The sequence below is a fragment of the Erinaceus europaeus genome, chromosome 10, assembly GCF_950295315.1.
Source record: "Erinaceus europaeus chromosome 10, mEriEur2.1, whole genome shotgun sequence".
Lineage (NCBI taxonomy): Eukaryota > Metazoa > Chordata > Mammalia > Eulipotyphla > Erinaceidae > Erinaceus > Erinaceus europaeus.
The window spans coordinates 44447685-44467756 of record NC_080171.1 but is presented as its reverse complement, the minus strand read 5'-3'; the positions used below and the strand labels follow the sequence as shown (position 1 = coordinate 44467756).

Here is a 20072-nt window from a genome sequence, read left to right as displayed (position 1 = left end):
TAAATTAACACATCAATTACTAAAAGCAAATAGATAGGAATGATTGCACTAAAAAACTTCTTTAAGGAACATTTTATAAAAGATAAAATACAGATGGTACCTTTGGCTTTTATAGGTGGTTCATTAATCAATTGTAAATTATAGAAGTGAAGAGTTTATATCAATAACTCTTTACTTTGTGTTGAACATTCTGATAAATGAGTATCTAATGTAACAGGTAAATATAATGAATATCATATTATGCTTGAAGGAAAAAAGATGAAAAAAAATGACTGACAATATATTTTGTTCCAGGTATGAATAAAAAGTAAGCAGTTCCTGGCCTATGCTATTTCAGTTAAAGGTGTCTGACTGACAGCATGTTGGCACCAGCATTGAAGGAAATGATGAGCTTCAGCTCCAGGTAAGTTCAGTTCTCCAAGATACAATGTGTCTTGCCTCTTTCTAATATATATAACAGAGTTCACAAACCAACTTTTTTAAAATGTCTTTTTATAATTCTTTTTTAAAACTTTATTTTTATTATTGAATAGAGACAGAGAGAAATTGAGGGAAAGGGAAGATAGGGAGGGAGAGAGACAGAGAGACACTTGCAGTCCTGCTTCACCACAGCAGTTAGGGACCAGGGGCTTGAACCTGGGTCCTTGCACACAGTAATGTGTACACTTAACCACGTATACCACCGGCTGGCCCCCACAAACCGTTCCCTCTCAATTTCTGGCTGTTTCTATCCAATAAATCAATAAAGATAATAAAAAAGTTTTTAATAATTTAAGGAAATGTAAGTGATATAGAAGTTATGAGATAACAAGACTAACTTAAAAATGAAACTGACTCTCAGAATGATCTAAGGCAGTTGTTATACATTGCATCTCAATATATTTAGGGTATATAAATATCAATTTCTGACATCAAGTAGTCATTGTTCACCACTGGGGACATGCTACACAGATATACTATTTTGTATATTATTATGCCAACACATAAAAGTAATATTTATATGTCATGTACACACACACATATATATACATATATATATGTATATATATGCTAGTAGTGGTATATGTCCAAAGATAGTCATTAAGTACAAGTTGTAAAAAAGGCAACCATTAGCTGTGCTGAAGCAACTGAGAATGTTCTTTCAAGGCGTTTGAATTTGATACATATTAAACAGGAATTATATATACACTGAAGTGGCTTTGTAGGTAAATGTGGCAATATGTCCACAGACAATGACTTCAAATACAAAGAATATAAATGAAAAAAAAAGCCACCATTTCTTGTTTTAATAAAAAGTAATTATAGTCAGAAGAGTAAAATGGAAAGTTATCAATCTGGAATATTAGCTCCAGAATTTGGTTCATTATGCTCCTCCTTCAATGACCTGTGGACTTTAATTTGTGTTGAGCCCCAAAACATCACAAGCATAAATGTGTTAGTACTATCTATATTTTAGTATAGAAATATTTAATATTTTACACTGGTGAAGTATCTAATAGTTACTGCCACACTTAGGTTCACAGCAACTCTTAAAAATTAGTTACTAAAAAAATAATTACTAAAAATTTGTTACTGGGAGTCGGGCAGTAGTGCAGCGGGTTAAGCGCACGTGGCGCAAAGTGCAAGGACTGGCATAAGGATCCTGGTTCAAGCCCCTGGCTCCCCATCTGCAGTGGAGTCACTTCACAGGCGGTGAAGCAGGTCTACAGGTGTCTATCTTTCTCTACTTCTTTCTGTCTTCCCTTCCTTTCTCCATTTCTCTCTGTCCTATCCAACAACAACATCAACAACAATAATAATAACTACAACAACAAAACAAAAGGAAAAAATATAAAAAAAATTTGTTACTAAGTAAAGTAAATCTTCAAGGCATCTGCAATATAAAGCTTAAATAACTAATATTAGATTTCATCACACAAGAAACCATTGAACATTAGAATGGAATGAATGAAGATAAAAGCAATAGAAAATAAATTCCTAAAAAAGAATTGGGTAATTGGATATTAGAAACCAAGAGGATTAGGGGCCAGGTGGTGGCATACCAGTTAAGTGCACACACTAACTACAGTGTGCAAGGATCTGGGTTCAAGCCCCTGGTCCCCACCTGCAGGGGAAACACTTCACAAGTGGTGAAGCAGGGCTGCAGGTGTCTCTCTATCTCTTTCCCTCTCTACCTTCCCCTCCCCTCTCAATTTCTCTCTGTCTCTATCCAATAATAAATAAATAAATGATTAAAAAAGAAACTAAGATGATTAAGATGGTTAAAATAATGGATATTGTGGCCTGGAAAAGGTGACACAGTGGTAAAAGCCAGATAGCTGGCATGAGATCCAGAGTTTGATCCCTGGCATTACATGTTTCAGCATGATGTGCAGGTTATCTCTCTCTCCCCCTCGTCTTTCATAAATAAGTAAAAAAAGAAATCTAATGTGCATATAAGTATGTGTGTATATACATATATATGTGTGTGAGAGAGAGAGAGTGTGTATATAAAAGAGAAGGAATAATAGCTTATAAGGAAAAGAAAAAGGATATTGTTGTTCTTTAACTTAAAAAGGAGTTTGTGGAGGCTGCTATGGCATATAAAAGTATTCACAACGGGGAGCTGGGAACTGGTTTAAACAATAAAAGGTTTATTAAAGTGAAAAAGTTAGAAGGCAAAATAAGCACGTATCATCAAGGGTTAAGAGTATGCTAGGTCCATAAATTCTGAACATAGTTATCAAAAGTTTAGTCCCATAAAATAAACAATTATCAGCTCTGGTAAAGGTTACTCATGGTTGTAGAGAGGTCTAAAAGTTTACCAGCTAGCAAAGTCACATGTGTTAAGTTCCCAGGAGAAGTATTTATGGCGGATACGTGGTGCACCTCCATCGAGGTGCTTCTGACCAGGAGGAGCAGAGCTGCCAAAAAAAGTAACTTCTGGCTGGCTGTACTTCTTTTTTTTTTTTTTTTCCTCCAGGGTTATTGCTGGGCTCTGTGCCTGCACCATGAATCCACTGCTCCTGGAGGCCATTTTTCCCCCTTTTTGTTGCCCTAGTTGTTGCAGCCTCGTTGCGGTTATTATTGCCATTGTTGACGTTGCTTTGTTGTTGGGTAGGACACAGAGAAATGGAGAGAGGAGGGGAAAACAGAGAGAGGGGAGAGAAAGATAGACACCTGCAGACCTGCTTCACCGCACGTGAAGCGACTCCCCTGCAGGTGGGGAGCCGGGGATCGAACCGGGATCCTTAGGCCGGTCCCTGCGCTTAGCGCCACGTGCGCTTAACCCACTGTGCCACCGCCCGACTCCCGGCTGTACTTCTTTTAAAAAAAATTTATTTGTTAGAAAGTGAACCACCTGAGATGAAATTAGAGTGTACTATAAAAGGAAAGATCTCACCCGAGTAATGAAGCTGAAGGGTTGTCATTCCACACGTGAAGTCTCTGGACACAGTCTGAGGTGAAGCATGTTGAGGTGGCAATCCTTGCGTTGATTAGGTTGTGATTGGTGGATGCAATATTGTTTGGTATGGATTGGGAGAGGCATACGGGAAAGTGGGCCCTATCCAAGGGTTCCAGGTCTGGGGGAAGTAGGGGCTCTATAGTGGAGATGTGAGGTTCCTGCTGTCTTAGGGTTCAAAAAGACAATCGATAGTTAATGTTATCATCACATTATTTGGTAATTGGGTTAACTTTGAAAAGTCCTTTTGTTATGGTTTGCTGTACAGTACCCAGTATCTTGTGCTATTGGATGCTTCTAATCTACTTGGTCTAGGCTTTTGAGAGAGTCCGCATATCAAATACATAGCCTATATATTAAAAAGATTCAGTTTGTGTTTTGAGAAACTTTGATACATACAACTGATTTTCCCCCTCTCATATTAATTAACTACTGATTTATATGTCCACATTTTGCTAGGAATGTACATAAACACCATTCCCACCACCAAAAGACTGTGACCCATCCCTCCCACAACCTAGATATACACTAGTTTCTGTGAATGAGAGCTTATGTTCACACGTATCCATAAACTACTGCAAAATATATACCTGAAAGCAGAAGTACACTAGAGTTTGCAGTGAGTACCCCCCTAACACTTCCTCTCCACTATTCCAAGCTTGGGATCCATGATTGCTCAACAATTTTTTGGCTTCGTATGTTAACTCTCTTCAATCACCAGGTTCCAGATGCCACCAGGATACTGGCCAGGCTTCCCTGGATTGAAGACCCCACCAATGTGTCCTGGAGCTCAGCTTCCCCAGAGACACACATTACTAGGGAAAGAGAGAGGCAGACTGGGAGTATGGATCGACCAGTCAATGCCCATGTTCAGCAGGGAAGCAATTACAGAAGCCAGACCTTCTACCTTCTGCAACCCTCAATGACCCTGGGTCCATGCTCCCAGAGGGATAGAGAATGGGAAAGCTATCAGGGGAGGGGGTGGGTTATGGAGATTGGGTGGTGGGAATTGTGTGGAGTTGTACCCCTCCTACCTTATGGTTTTGTTCATTAATCCTTTCTTAAATAAAAAATTTAAAAAAATATTTATAAAAATGAAACATTGACTAAACCATAGGATAAAAGGGGTACAACTCCACACAATTTCCACCACCAGAACTCTGTATCCCATCCCCTCCCCTGACAGCTTTCCTATTCTTTAACCCTCTGGGAGTATGGACCCAAGGTCCTTGTGGGATGCAGAAGGTGGAAGGTCTGGCTTCTGTAATTGCTTCCCTGCTGAACATGGGTGTTGACAGGTCAATCCATACTCCCAGCCTGGCTCTCTCTTTCCCTAGTGGGGAAGGGATCTGGGGAAGCGGAGCTCCAGAACACATTGGTGAGGTTGTCTGTCCAGGGATGTATGGTTGGCATCATGCTATTGTCTGGAACCTGGTGGTTGACAAGAGAGTTAACATAAAAAGCCAAACAAATTGTTAACCAATCATGAACCTAAAGGCTGGAATAGTGCAGATGAAGAGTTGGGGGTTCTCCATTTTGTAGATAGCTAGTAGGCATATTTTAGTTATATTTCAAAGGGCCTGTGGCTATACTAATGTTTTTTGTTTGTTTGTTTGTTTTCTTTTTTGCCTGATCCTGAAATCTGATATGCAGGTAGATCCTAATTATTGTCTGGGGAGATGTTGTCATGGCTGGAAGAAGGACCAGAAAGCTGGATCAGGGAAGAGAGTAGCTCCCAAGTATGAGAAAGGTGTCTAAATATTGTTGATTGTAAACCCCATTGATTTGATGTGATCTGGGGCCTATATTCAGCTTAGGAGCCTATATAACTTCTGCATCCCTGTAGAGCTGAGCTCACATCTGTGGTCATAAGTAGGAACATTTCAAGCTATACTTTTAAGTCTATTCAGTCCACCCACAATGTTTTATACACCAGTACAGTTGGATCCACACACAATCCACCATGTGCCTGTGCAGATCAAGGCGGACATCAGCACTGTGCCGGGACTTACATCCATGGTTGCCAGTATACTGCGTCACCACAGGGTATATGGGAAGAGTTTGTGAAAATATAGTCAGCATGATCTTTCCTGACTATTGCAATAAAGAAAGAATTAATTAATACTCAGTATTCCTTGCATGTACAAACTATTTTATTTTACTGTCAACTATAAACCAGTAATTCCCAAATGAAATAAAAAAAAAACACTCAGTATTTCTACTTAATAATAAAACTGAAAAAAAAAACTTTAAATAACATTGTGAGGATAAAAGGAAGTTTCTGGCTGTCTAAAGTGAAAAACATCCTTTAGGATCATATCTATTATATCAGACCTCCTTAAATATTTGCTATAAAAATCACACCTCAAATATAAAAACTTCAGAATAGCTACTATCATCGTTTCCTCTAGATCTATGAAAACCTTTGAAAAGAGTAGATAGTAAATGAACACATTCTACTATGGAATTCAAAATGCAAATTCCAACTGTACAAAGTGGTGTTTATTTTTATTCTACAAATGAGAAAAATTTCCATTTTCTTTAGTGCTGAACCTAGAGCTCTGGCGCTCCCATGTGATATTAGGGTTTGAATCCAGTCCCCTAGCATGATAAGGAAAGTATCTTACCTGTTGAGCTCTCTTGGTCCCAACCTAACATTTTAAAAAAATCATTGTTGTTTTTCACTAGTAGAGTGAGTGATCAATGCCACCATAATTTACTGATATTTTAGGTAGAGATAATAGTTACTTGTACTTGTTGCATTTCTCCATAACAGATATATGACACAATCTGTAACAGACCTGTATATACCAGTTGCTAAAGTAAAAAATATTGCTACACTCAATACTGGCAACATAGAAATTACAATAAACATATTCTATGTGTGGAAGAGATATATTTTTTATGTATTATATCTCTTAAGTAAAAATGTTTAACATCTACTCCAGAAAGGAGTTGAAAGCAAGAAAAGAATGTACCTTATTTTCAAACATTTTTTAATAATGAAAAAAATAATTTTACAAAAGTTTGGGAGATATGAAATATTTCTTTCCTTGTACTGAAACCTACAATATAGTTTTTACCAGAGTACGATTCAGCTTTGGCTTATGGTGATATGGGGGATTGATCCTGGAACTTTGCAGCCTCAGGCATGAGAGTCTCTGCATAACCATTATGTTACCTATCCCTGCCCTACAAAGAGAAAATCATAGTGTTTTTGAAGTGGTGATCTTTTTTTTTTTGTGTGTGTGTTTTTATGCAGTGCTGGTGCTCTACTGCTCTTTGTTGTTGGATAGGACAGAGAGAAATGGAGAGAGGAGGGGAAGACAGAGAGAGAGGGGAGAGAAAGATAGACACCTGCAGACCTGCTTCACCGCCTGTGAAGCGACTCCCCTGCAGGTGGGGAGCCGGGGGCTCGAACCGGGATCCTTACGCCGGTCCCTGCGCTTTGCGCCACATGCGCATAACCCACTGCGCCACCGCCCGACTCCCTATGGTGATCTTTTTTGTTTTTTCCACCTGAGGCTCAAGGCCTGCATGACAACTCCAACACTCTCAGAGGCAATTTTCCCCCTTTATTTTATGATAGAAACAGCTAGAAATAGAGGGAAAGTAAGCTACCCCACTGGTCCACCTCTTATGAAGTTTCCCTCTGCTAGTGGGGACAGGGACTTTAACCTGGGTGCTCATGCACAGTAATGTGCAAGTTCTACTAGGTGCATCACCACCTGGTCCTAACCAATTGCTTTTAAAGCTGGGAGAACAGCAAGAAATGTTGGCAGTATCTTTTGAAATTTATCCTAGTAGTAGATGGTCTTCCTTTTATAAATGAGTCATATAATATTATAATATGTCATGTAATATAAAATTTTAGGAGATTCTACACTTGGAAAAAAAACTCAAGATGGGAATTCTTTGTGTAACAATTAGTGTATTTTATTGCTGAAATGACAAGTGGTATGAACCACTAAGAATTGCTGTAATCTCTAAAAATACTTTTATCCTAATAAATAAAACAGAAACTCGCAATCTAATAGTTAACAACAACAGGATTAAAGGGGCTTTCTCCTCACCTGGCTTTGGTTGTCACATTCCTTTCTGTTTGTTTTATTCTATTTTTATTAGTTATTAAAATGGTTTACAAGATTATAAGAAAATACTCCATACCCATCACCAATGTTTTCTACTCCTCTACCCCTTCAACCTCCATAGTTTTACACAGTTCTCACAAAGACTTAAGAGACATTTTGGCTACTGTTTTGTTGTTGTTGTTGTTGTTTGTTTGGCAAGCTCCTGTGTATGGCAATAGTTTCTTAAAGGATGAACATAACCATTCTTATATATTTCTAGTAAAAAGAAAAATCACAAGTCCACTGCCACAAATTGCAATGCATGAGGACCCAGGTTCAAACACTTGGCCCCCACCAGCAGGGAGAAGCTTAATAAGCAATGAAGCAGTGTTGCAGGTATCTGTCTCCCCCTCTCTCTACACTTGCCTCTTAGTTTCTTTCTCTGGCTTTATCCAGAAGAAACAAACAAACAAATTAATTAACATTTTAAAAGTAAGATGCAGTTCAACAAAGAACAAAATTCATCTCTCTGTTCATTTGGGATTATTATTTTTTACTTTGAATATTTTTATCTTCATTTGTTAGCTTTAAATATTGGACATGAGTCATCTATTGTGATACATTTAAACAATTTAGGACAGACACATTAAACCTAGGACTTCTTTCCCACTATACTATTGCTGTGTGGGACCAGATTGGTTTGATAGTGTCTGTATTCATTGTTTAAATGGTTATGACTAAGTAAATGCTATTTCCAAGTTGGTAATTTTTTAAGCATTAACCTTTGCTTTTACTCATGTTTAGTAGATGGCAAATGTTCACTTAGATCTGTAGAAAACTGATACACATAAACTTGGAAAAAATACAGAAGCAAACTGTGTTTAAGACTTTGTGAGAACTATGGTGGTTGCCTTTGGGAAGTGGGAGGGTGGCAGAACTCTGATAGTGGGTGTAGTGTGGAACTGTATCCTATATATAATCTTGCATCTTGTAACCCACCATTAATCACCCAGAACCACAGGGTTTTTTTTCATAGAGGAGAAAAGTAGGGAGGTAGAGACAACACAACAGTAGTTCTCTTTGACGTTTCCTATATGGTTCTGTGTAGTAGCACGCTAACAAGTGACATAACTATATTGCCTCCACTCAATATGCTAAACTGCACTCTTCTAGTTTTCATTCTCCTGTCCCCCATTCAGCTAGTTTTATTCTGTCTTTTCTCATCTTTGGTTTTCTTGTTTCTGGTTTGCACTTCCTTCTCTTTGATTTTATTATTTTCCACATAAACACAGTTCAAAATAGCTCCCTAGAATGGTGTAGAATGGGTTAGGGTACATAGCATAATGATTATGCAAAGAAACTCTCCTGCCTGAGGCTACAAAGTCCCAAATTCAATGGCCCTCTGCACCACTATAAATTAGAGCTGAGAAGTGTTCCTGTAAAAAATAATAATAATACATTTGGATTCCCTGATTTTTTAAAAAGAATTTATTTATTTATTCATGAGAAAGATAGGAGGAAAAAAAGAACTAGATATCACTCTGGTACATGTGCTGCCAGGAACTGAACTCGGGACCTCATGGTTGAGAATCCAGTGCTTTATCCACTGCACCACATCCTAAAGCATGGATTCCCTGCTTATTTTCATATGTTTTCCACCCTTCCAATATTTTGATGTTTGTTCACATACATATTTTATAGGTAGAAACTAATTCTCCCTCATAATTATGAAAACATAATACTAATACCAGTTTGTTTAACTTTTCATTTGTGATTGATAATAATTTTTTTTTTTTTTTTTTTTTTGCTTTCTCCTTTACAAATATTCACTGGGATTTTTGAAATGTGTGAAGATGTATTTTAGTATGGAACTAATTTCAGTTTAAAGGTTGATGTTTTTGTGTTGGTTTTGTCATGTATAATTTTTTGATACTTAAATTTTATCAAGTGCCACAGTCTTCTCTTACTCCTAGTCAATCATTGGACACTATGTATTAATTTTCCTTTAATGGCTTTCATCTTTTTCTATGTTTTATTTTTGGAGAAGACTTATTTGACTATCTTCTACCTTTCTGCTGATTTTTTAAAAAGTGTTTTATTTGGAAGAATTAAAATATAAGCTGTGAAAAGTATGAGAAACACTTGTGTACTTTTTACTCCAATTACTTGTGACATTTATTCCATTTGCTTTACTTTTCTTTATTCACAAACACACATTATCTATGCTTTGTTTGTTGTTTTTGTTTCAGATAGGGACAAAGAGGGAGAGAGAAAGAGATACCAAATACACAATACCAAAGCTTCCTTCAATGTTTTGGGGGCTAGGCTCAAAAGAGGGTGGCACTCATGGCAAAGAAACACACTATCCAAGTGAGATATTTCTTTGGCTTTGTTTTTCTTTATCATTTAAAAATAAGTTGCAAATATTATTGGCCTTTCCTACAAAATACTTCAGTGTAGGAATCCAAAAGACAAAGATGTTATTTTACACAATTATTGTAGGCTAATCAACTACTATAGCTATAACACTGATAAAACACATTGATATAATCTATTATTGATATTCTAATTATATTATTAGAGTAAATGCTTTATATTATGTTCTTGTTGTAATGTGGACTCTAGACAATAGCCATGCATTGCATTTGGTAATTTTAAATATAACTTAGAACATATTTTTAAAATTGAGAATTTATTTGAATAAAAGCCTCTTTTAGTAGGACAGCACCAGATCAGTTATTAGGAGCATTTCACTAACAGATCCTGACAAGATAACTGTATACAGGGAAAAAAAGTGGGGCTGGGTGGTGGCACACCTGGCTAAGCACACATGTTACAATGCACAGGGACCCGGGTTCGAGCCCCCGGTCCCCACCTGCAGGAGGAAAGCTTTGCGAGTGGTGAAGCAATGCTGCAGGTGTCTCTCTGTCTCTCCCTATCACCCACTTCTGGGTGTCTCTATCAAATAAAATAAAGATAGTTAAAAAAATTAGAAAGAGATAAAAAAATGTAAGCAAAGGAAATCATTAACTAGCTATGGCTTACAGTCTACTTGACTGTTTATGTTTGGTTGTCCTTAGGTTTCAATTTTTTAACCTTGAGATATTTAATGACTTAGCTGGTTTGGTTATGTAGGGCATCATGACATTAGATCCACCTCAGCTTAATGGCTTTTTCCTTTAATTAATAGTTGTCATGTCTCCTCAGGTTTATTCATTCTGAAACATTTTCTCAGTCCTGTCTTTCATGACAGCACCATATTTATTTATATAAACAATGGCTTTCCAAAAACTCTTTTATCATCACAGTTCTTTTTTGTTTTATCATGTATATACTCTTCTCGTTTCAATATTGATTACTGTAATTTTATGTTCTCTGCCTTCTGTACTTTTTTACTCAGTCCATTTTGGTTGTTGTGGATCTTGATTCTAGTCTCAGCCATGTTGCAATTTCCCTAAAATATTTAATGGTTATTTTCATAGAGACAAAGAGGGAGGAGTCAGAGAAAGAGAGAGAGACAGAGAGAGAGAGAGAGTGAGAATGAGGGAGAAGGAGAGGGAAAGGGAGGAGAGGAGAGAGAGAGAAGGAGAAAAAAATCACAGCACCAGAGTTTTAGAGTGAGAAGTGGGTAATATAAGTTGATTACTAGCATTATGGAACAAGCAGGGGTAAATGTTCCTTCACTAATACATTTACTTCAAATAATAGTTCTGTCTAAAATATACCACACTCATTTTCTTCAGAGAAAGAAACAGAAGTCAGGACTTCAAGGTTAGGTAAGTGATGTACAGGGCGTCGAGCGATAGAGCAGCGGGTTAAGCACACATGGTGTAAAACTCAAGGACCAGCATAAGGACCCAGGTTCGAGCCCCCAGCTCCCCACCTACAGGGGGGTCCCTTCAAAGCAGTGAAGCAGGTCTGCAGGTGTCTATTTCTTTCTTTCCATCTCTGTCTTCCCCTCCTTTCTCCATTTCTCTTTGTCCTATCCAGCAACAACAGCAATAATAATAACCACAACAATGATAAAAACAGCAAGGGCAACAAAAAAGGAAACTAAATCAATAAAATATTTTTTAAAAAAGGTTTATGGAGTAGCTGCAATTGGACCTTCACTCTCCCTGATACAACTATTAAACACAACAAGAGACAGAACTGGACACATAATTTATAGCTGAAAAAAAAATCCACAGACTCAAATGGCTGCCAGCGCATGGTTGGAGAAACAGTGGGTTGGAAGACATGGTCTATCGAAATGAGAGCTCTGGGCTGATGGCTGGGCACTGACCCACACCATCTTGGACAGAAATGCTGCAGACTCCCCTGAAGAAAAGAAACTGAAATTTAAAACCTTACAATCTTTGACTCAGGTTCTGTTCGCTTTTGTTTTTTTCTCAGTCTGAGTTTAAGACAAAGACAAAACTCAGCCCACAAGGTAGCTCAAAACACCCCTCACCCCCCACCCACTGCCACAGATTCAAAAAAGTGGAAAGCAAAGACCACAACAGCACCACCTGCTGGCCAACATAACCATCACCATACATATGAAAGCAGAGGCAGAAAGTTAGATAGCATGTCACATCAAACAGAGAAAAGTAAATCAGATGAAATACAAGAAATTCCAGATACAGAAAGTCTATCAGAGACAAACTATAGGAATATTATGAGAACTTTAAAAGAATATAAGCAAGAGTTGAAAGAGAATTTTTCTTTGGAATTTGATAAGCTGCAAAGTGTGAAAGAAGAACTCAAAGCAGAGCTCACTAAGCAGTTAAGCAGCATGGAGGAAAAATTTCAAACAGAACTGCAAGGACTGAAAGACATCTTTAGTGCAGTTCAATCTTAGGTAGAAAGCTTAGGTAATAGACTCACACATGCTGAAGGGAGAATTTCCAATCTAGAAGATACAATTATCCCACTCTTCCAATTCAAAGATGAGGGAGAGGAAAGGTTTAGAAAGAATGAAGCTAGTCTCTGTCAAATTGCAGACTCCATATAAAGATCGAATATATGAGTTGTAGGGATACCTGAGGAAGTAGACTGGGTCAAAGGTCCAGAGGTAATTTTCAGAGAAATTTTAGATGAAAATTTCCCTCACATAGGCAATCCTCAGAATATACCTATTTTAGAGGCAGATCAGTCACCCAGGTTCACAAATCCAAAACGACCAACACCAAGGCACATTCTTATAAAATTATTAAAACTCAACAACAAGGAGAAAAATTTGCAGGCTGTTAGGGAAAGAAAAGAAGTTATATATAAAGGGAGAAATATAAGACTTTCATCAAACTTTTCTTTACAAACCCTAGAGGCAAGGAGAGAGTGGAATGATATGTTCAAGTCACTAAATGGGGGGGGGGGGCATAGACTTTCAGTGTCAGGGGTCAGGGAAGATGTGAAATTCTAGTCTTATCAGTGTTTAGTCCTATCAATAGCAATGGGACATGTGGAAGGGGTAGATAGATTTAATATCTCAAGTTCCCCAACTACCTAGACTATAGCCCTAAACACAGATACTAGCTCTTAATAATATTTATCTTAGATTTGCAAAATGATCATACTCTGATAAGGGGATTAATTGTTTATGGATCTTTAAAAATGTATCAGAAAATAAAGCTCTGCAAACATCTAAATCAATTGCAGCTTTAGGCCAGATAGGTCATGACCTTTTGACCTTGTAAGTATTTAAAATACAAGGATGTTCAGATACCACTAGAAGCGTTCAGATCATAGTGAAGTTAAGTATAATAACACAGACTCTTAGCCCCCCAACTAACCTGGCTATAATAATTAATTATTGATATTTTAACTTTCTCTAAGACTATAAGAAACCCCTTGCATCCTCTTTAAGACCTGCATTTCTCCTAGTCCTGCTACCTCTAGGATATGCCCATACTTCTTGAAATTCCTTTTCTATGATTCCTTACTACCATACCAACCCTGTCAACTTTAATCAAATCACTACTGGTGCTTCTGTCCCACATTATGCTACTATTGAAATCCTACTATGGACTGTAACCTTAGATACCAGCCTGAGAAGTCAACCTGGAAACTCTTTAAATCTGGTGCTCCATCCACTCTGACACCATTCTCTCAGACATTCTCATCCAACCTCAGGTTAGTTACCAAACTCAAGCAAAACTATTACAGTTGTATGCCTCCAAGAACATGCCTAAAATGGTTTCCCTAGCTTTCTTCTACCCTAAAATCCCTAATCTCATCTGCTCTGATCCTACTTTCTGGTTCCTGTTCCATTTTGTCTCAACTTAGGTCATGCCACATTCCAGATACCAGGTTGCAGATGCTGCCATGACTCCACTCCAACTTCTCTGGGCAGATGATTTCACTAATGTATCCTGGACCCTCACATCTCCAGTGCTCTGGTCCACTAGGGAAAGATAGAAACAGGCTAGGGGTATGTATCAACCTGTCAATGCCCATGCTCAGAGGAGAAGCAGCTACAGAAGCCAGAACTCCTACCTTTGCCTCCCCATAAACAACCTTGATCCATACTCCTAGCAGGGGAGAAGTGATAGGATGAAGATAAAGGGATTCTGCACTCCAACTCCATCAGCACCCAGACAGAGAGAAGGAAAAGGAGAGGGACATATGGATGTAGCTTTGATGTCATGAGTGGTTTAGAGGAGAGGATTGAATCAGGAAAATAAGGGGTAACTTTTATAAATGTGGACAGATAGTTGTAGAGAAGATGGTCGGCCCATGTCTGCAACTTTAGGGGAACTGTGGTGGATTGCAGTGGGAAGAGTGAAGATTCAGAACTCTAGTGGTGGGAATGGTGTGGATTCAAACCCCTGTCAACATGTAATTCCGTAATTTGAAACTATAAAAAAAATATAAAAAAAGAAAAATGATGTACAATGGAGAGGTAATTGCCAGTTGGGGGATTAAAGAAAAAGCTGCTTTATTTTGAATTTTATGAATTTTTCTGTTTTCAGAATAGAATCTCACCCCTCTCTGAGACATTTTTTTTTCCTTCCAAATCATGAGTTATAGGAAAATTTTTGTGGGTCTTTCACACTGTTGAAGCATAGGCAGCACTTTCTTTTTTTCTTTTTTTTTTTTAATTGGAGGATTAATGGTTTACAGTCAACAATAAAATGCAGTAACAAAAATAAAATACAGTTCTTTGTACATGTGTAACATTTCTCAGTTTTCTACATAACAATTCAACCCCCTCTGGGTCCTCTGACATATATCAGGAACTGAACCCCCCACCCCCACCCCAGAGTACACCAAACCCAGTCCAATTTCTGCTTTGTGTGTTTTTTATTTTTCAACATCTTCTTATTGTTATTACTATTAGTGATTTAAGAATGATCAACAAGATTGTGGGATAAGAAGTTTATAGTTCATACAATTCCCACAACCAGCATACCATGTCCCATCCCTTCCATTGGAAGGTTACCTATTCTTTATCCCTCTAAGAATATGGACCAAAGATCTCTAAGGGGCACAAAAGGTCATAGGTCTGGTTTCTGTAATTGTTTCTCTGCTGAACAAGGGCATAGGCAGGTCGATCCATACCCTCTGCCACAGGCAGCACTTTCTTAATCCTGGTTCACCAGTCATCCTTTCTCTGTTTACTAACTTTCACAATTTATTGGAATACAACTTGATGATTAGGAGCATGACTCTGAAACTGGACTATGTATACCCAAATTCTCACATTATTACTTACTGAATAATTGGTGATCAACAGATTTCCCTATGTTTTTGCACTTTAATTTCCTTATCTGAAAAGTAGAAGTATGGGAGCCAGATGGAGATGCACCTGGTTAAGTGCAAGTTCAAGCCCCTGGTCCCCATCTGCAGGGGGAAAGTGTCATGAGTGGTGAAGCAGTGCTGAAGATGTTTCTCTTTCTCCCTATCCCTCTTGCTCAATTTCTCTCTTTGATGTTCTATCAAATAAAGTGAAGTTTAAAAATTTTTAAAAAGTAAAATAGAGATAGTAATAGGAATGATATAGGCAATCAGCTATTATACCAGTGTCTGTCACATAGTTCCAACTGTTAACATCTTTTTCCCAGTAGTACCCCTAACTTGTCTTCTGACCTGTATGTTATGTTCTACTGTTACTTGTGAAAGTTTTGGGGAAGAATATCTTAGTATCTGTACTAAATTTATTAGCATTTGCCATAATTTTTTAATATTAAATCTTTAAAAAGAATTAAAGTTTTTACTTTTAGTCTCTTACTTGCTATGCCAATTTCCTCTGAGCAATAAAATACACATATTGCTAATAATTCTGTTATCATATTCCTTCATTTCACCTGATGTACAATAATGATTACTTCAGAAAAGAAACTGGTTTATTTTGTATTATATTTATCTGTGTGAAAAATGTTTATTCCATATTCTATAAGATTTATTTTATAATAATGTGTATATAATTTTATTTCTTAAGTCATATATTAATTTGAAGTATTATTTAACCAATAAATTATATACAGGAAGATTTAAGTGTACTGTCCCAATTAGTACTATAAGATAAAATTTATTTAAAAGGTTTTTATATTACTATGTGTGACCCACTAAACGCAATAGAATTTCTGTCTTCTATGCCCAGATAGTTATGATATAGAAATTCAGTTATTTAAATATTTATAAAATGAGAGTTGAGTGCAGCACTTTTGAAAAGCAGTTAATAATGAACAGACATCAAGGGAGCTATCATTATAACTGCAAAGTGCTTTGCAACTCCAATAACTTCAGTAGTACAGAAGCAGGCCATCAAATTTAATTAAAAGCAGTCAAAAATAAACTGAGAAATTGAACTGTAAAAGGCTGTCCTTTGCCAGGAGCTAAAGGCAAAAAGAAAGCAAGGGGAAAACCTTGAACATAGTAATGAATTGATAAGCCTTACTGCCTCCAACTTGTAATGTGCTCTGTCAGATTTTAGTATCAGTTAAGCTAGATTAATAGAGCAATCACTGATTCTCTATCTTAAATCCTTCTTTGTCGTCTTCCTATTATAGGCTCCTGTGATAGATGGAATCCTGAGTGGATCAAAATTTCAATTCATTTCTCTGCTCAATCAATTTCTAAATAATGTCAGCATCTATATTTGCTAGACACAAGAAGGCCCCTTGGTATTTTAAAAACAGAAGTAAATTTAGTTGTTGACAGTCTGTATCTCTCATTCGTAGAAAGCCTGAATTCCCTTTTATTCTGCAGAGGAAGAAATCCCCTGTAATGTGAATGACTGGCATTCCTTTCTGCCACTAGGGGCTACCATGGTGAAGTGAATGATAAAGAGATGATTACTAATTTATTGTTGCTTTAAATGCTCAGATTAATGTGAATCTGCAGAAACAGTGCCACAAGGACAAAAACAATTTGCCCTCCATCATTTTATTTTTATAATAATGTTCTTTAATGAAGCTAAAGCTCCCCCACTGTGACCTTATTATGTTTTTCAACATCAGTGAGAAATAGATTCCTTCGAATTGTAAGAGAACTCATGAAACAGCAGGGTTATTGAAAGAGAGGATCAATTATTTTTGCAGTAATTTTAAACTTGAAATGACTATAACACAGTTCATGTAGACAGGAAGACAATCCAGCTTATTGAGTAGCAGTATACAAATCATAGAGATTACAAAAAGCTGAGGTAAACAAACTGTTACGTTTTCCAATATCTTTCAACATGAGTGCACTTTATACCTTTAAAGCTCAAGATGCTGTTGTGGAAGCAGACAAAAACTGGAAATAGAAATTGAGCTTCACTAATGGAAATGTAAAATTGTAAAACATTTAAGGACTTCATAAAATTGATAACACTACCTCTTATAACTTAAGTCTTACACATTGTCACCTAAAGGAAAGATTCACTATGCTGGAATTTATGAATATAAAAGATTATTATTGAATTTATAAAACTCTTTAATTGGTAAGCAATTTTCATATGCATTATGTCATTCAACTCTGGCAACAATCCTAATAAGATATGAGCTCCAACAGACATTGATAAACATATGCCACAGTAAAGAACACTGAGGCTCAGGTAGGCTTACTGGTTGACAGCTGTCCTAACAGCTACTTTAGTTGTAGCCAGCCCCTAGACTTAAGTAATAATCTCCCTGTATTTTTTCTATGGCTTTTGTATTTTCAGGAATTCACAAATTCACAACTTTCAAAATGCAAATCATTTAGCTATAATAAAGTCAGTGCTACCAGAGTATATAATTTCCATTTCCATCTGCTGCATTCAGGCAGGAACTTCTCATTTGTGCAGATATGGGAGTCACATGGATCACTGGGCCTTTAGAGAATGGAAATTCATAGGTCTACTTAATTTGAATAATTATCCTGCAGCACATGCAGAACTCCACAGATATCTAAAGCTGAGGTAGCTGGGGGGAGAGGCTGCCTGAGACACATTTATAGAAAAGGCTACTTGTTGAAGTCATATTCTTTCCTGTGCAAGGATTATCTGTCTTGAAGGAGTATTGGGATGAGGATTGGGCAAGACCATCAGTCATCTTGATCAATGAGATTGACTAAAAGAGAGAGAGAGAGATTGCAATGCATCAAGGTGATAGAGTTCTAAAAGTAGTTCAAAGGATGAGAAATGGACTTTCAAAACTAGAATCACAAGAAAATGGAATATGTGGAATTAAAGGAAGTGGAATCAAAAAGATATTAGGATATCAGTGGGAAGAGCAAAGTTTGAAGAAATTAGAAGCAAAATATAGCTACAATTCGGATGGTAATAAATTTGTTAATATTTATATAAATCAAATACTGACATTGATTACAATATGTCTGCTTTTAAAAGGCTATTTTTAACTCCTTTATGAGGCAATGAAAGACTGCCAGACACCTTTGTACATCCTCAATATCATGATTATTACCAACAAATAACAGGAAATAGGGCCAGGTTGGAGCACACCCTGTTGAGCTCACTTATTACCATGCACAAGGTTCCAGGTACAAGCTCCTGGTCCCACATGTAGGCAGAAGCTTTACAAGTAGTGAAGAAGTGTTGCAGTTGTCTCTCTTTATCTCTTCCTCTTTACCCACTGCTCTCAATTTCTCTCTGTCATAACACATAGAAAATGATGGGCATAGTCATCTGCTTGCATTATATTTCTTAAACATCAAGAATGTATAATGCTTGGGACTAGAGACACGAAAAATGATTAAACAAAAATGATTAGATACAGTGATACCATAGAGAGATTATAATCTCTTGCAATGTAAAAGAAACTATACAAAGCACTGATTTGTAGTGCACATTGTATATTATATGTCAAAAGAAAATTTAGTTAAAAAAACTGGGAGGACTTTTCTGAAAGTAAAGGGAGACATTGGCATTTCATTATCATAGTTTAAAAATTTGTAAGTGAATTCAGTGAACTATGATGATTGTGATGACATGGGGGAAAGTGGAGAAGGATTGAACTTTATGCAGTTTTTTTTATGAAAGTATATAAACTACAAATATCCAACTGGCTGGTTTCCGTAATGTAGTGATTAGCACGTTCACCTGACAGAAATCCAGCTGCAGCTCATGTAGTCTGTTCTTTGCAAATCACCACAGTGTACTTACAAATAAAACTTACTACTGTTTTTCCAAAATATTTTCTTTAGAAGGATGCATATTTTATCATTTACACTTATTAAGTTCATTAAAACATATGCATATGCCCTTTTTAATAAAATAGGGTATAAAGGAATTAATAAAATATGAAATTATTTTCAGTATTAAGATAACCATGGGCAATGCTGAGTAGTCATGTGTGTATGTATTGGTACATGTACTTACATCTATCTATATGTATTGACCTATGCAAGTTTATGTAAAAATGTGTGATTGCTTCATCCTTATCAGTGCTAATTTTTATGTAGTAACTTACTTATTTTTTCACTTATTTGTTCAATGACTTCTACTTATTTCTTTTTAAATGTGTTTTATTAGTTTTATATTAATGAGATAGGAAGAGATAGAAATGGAGAGGTAGAGAGAGGGTAGGGAAGGCCAGAGCACTTTTCATCTCCAGCTTACAGAGTTGTGGTGGATTGAACCTGGAATTTTGGACCCTCAGAGATGAAAGTCTTTTTGCATAACTATCATGCTATCTCCTTATCATAATACAACACAGGTTGTTGTAACTGTTTTTGTAAAATGCTTATTTTTTCCCATGAAGTCATAACTTCACACATGCATAATTTCACCACTCCTGAGTCAGATTTTTCATTCATGTTATAATGAGTAAGGACCCCATTCAAGTGCCCAGTCCCCAGCTGCAAGGAGGGAAGCTTTGTGAGTGGTGAAGCAGTGCTGCTATCTCTCTTCCTATCTCCCTCTATCCTCTCAATATCTGGCTGTCTCTAAATAAAGGTGAGAGAGAGAGAGAGAGAGAGATCATTCCATATGGTTCCAGGCTTCAAGCCTCAGATGTTTGCATGACAAAATCCTTGCTCTACTTAGTGAGATATCTTTTAACTCCAGCTTGTGCTTTTCATTAACACTTTTCTATAAACATATATTTAACTCTATTATGGCATGTAAATTCTATTGTTTACCAAAATTCACTTCA

The 20072-nt window shown here is 36.9% G+C and overlaps 1 long non-coding RNA gene across 2 annotated transcripts in view; it reads left to right on the top strand.

Annotated features, from left to right (window-relative positions):
* The first annotated feature begins 298 nt into the window (after positions 1-298).
* The window catches only part of LOC132540732 (uncharacterized), an 820348-nt gene continuing 800574 nt past the window's right edge, over positions 299-20072 (top strand). For both annotated transcript variants that reach the window (XR_009551890.1, XR_009551889.1), the window contains exon 1: positions 299-403. This is a non-coding gene — a long non-coding RNA (uncharacterized LOC132540732). The remainder of the gene's footprint in view (positions 404-20072) is intronic.